A 1,416-nucleotide genomic window follows, 5' to 3' on the forward strand; every position below is an offset into this window, starting at 1 on the left:
TAAAATAAATAAAAATACAAATACAAATTCCATCAATAAAACATATATCTCGACTTCTATTCAAGACAGATTTGTACTTTTTTTTCCTTCTCCAAATTAAAAGCCAAGCAAATGAACAGTCTTCAAGATGATCCCATAACTTCATTAGCTCCAAAATTGACGAACATCTGATTCCAACCCGTCGTGACCCACATCACGATAAGACAGTAGGGCTGGGCAATGAGCCGCTTTAGCAAAAATCCGGATAACATGTTAATGCACCTCTTCGTCAAATAATATTATGACATGAACCGCTTCGGCAAAAGGGTTAGAACCACTTTAACAAACGGGTTAGAAATACTTCGACACATGGGTGCACCCACTCCGGCAAACGGGTCGGGCAAGAGAGTTAAGAGTCTGAATTCGGATAATGTTTCATTGAGAATTATCCGGTTATCCTTATAGATTATCCGGATTTTGCCCACCTTTAAGACAGGAACGTGAACTTGAACTTTCAGATAACCCTGCAAAAAAAAAAAAAAAAATTAACAAAAAAATTAACCAAAAAAAAAAATATATAGTCACGTTTTCCTATCAGCCTGGAAGTGTATACACGTACTTTTCAAATTAACATTCTCTCGAGTTACTATTTTTTTTACTCAGCTTGCATTTTCGCTTTCGATCAACAACTGTATATAGAAACTCAATATTATTATCCGAGAGGCTTTGAGAAAATGAATAACTCAAGGTTTATCATTCCCTGAAGCGTGCTTGAATGTGGCTTTTGTCAAAGTAAGCACGGACGTCGACTATAACTCTGTAAACGTTGAAACTGTAAACTATGTAATGCACTATAATACGTGTATCACTTTTTTTTCTCTCCTCTATTTCTTTCTTCCTTTTTTTCTTTCTTTCTTTCTTTCTTTCTTTCTTTCTTTCTTTCTTTCTTTCTTTCTTTCTTTCTTTCTTTCATTCATTCATTCATTCATTCATTCTTTCTTTATTTCTGTCTTTCTTTCTTTCTGCCTTTCTTTTTTCTTTCCTTCTTTCTTTCAGTCTTTCTTTCTGTCTGTCTTTCTGTGTGTCTTTCTATCTTTCTCTCTTTCTTTCTTTCTTTCTTTTTTTCTCTGCTTTTTGTGACTGTTTCAGAACCTGCTCATGTTTGTTACTTTCCTTCCTAGCTTAAAAAAATCATTTCTTTCTGTCTTTTAAAAATTTATAATCAGTTTGCATGGGTGAATCTCATAAGGCCTTTATAATATTATCATTCTTTGTAGATTGCGACAAACCTGAAAAAGCCGACTTTCCATCAGTATTGTCAGTTACTACTAGCTTGATTGTGTATGTCCTTTGAAGATGAAGAAGAATTTCTATTGTAATTTGTAGTTATTATTAAATAAATAAATGAATAAAAATGTAAATAAATAAATAAATAAA

This window comes from Aplysia californica, unplaced genomic scaffold (genome assembly GCF_000002075.1).
Source record: "Aplysia californica isolate F4 #8 unplaced genomic scaffold, AplCal3.0 scaffold00008, whole genome shotgun sequence".
Taxonomy (NCBI): Eukaryota; Metazoa; Mollusca; class Gastropoda; order Aplysiida; family Aplysiidae; genus Aplysia; species Aplysia californica.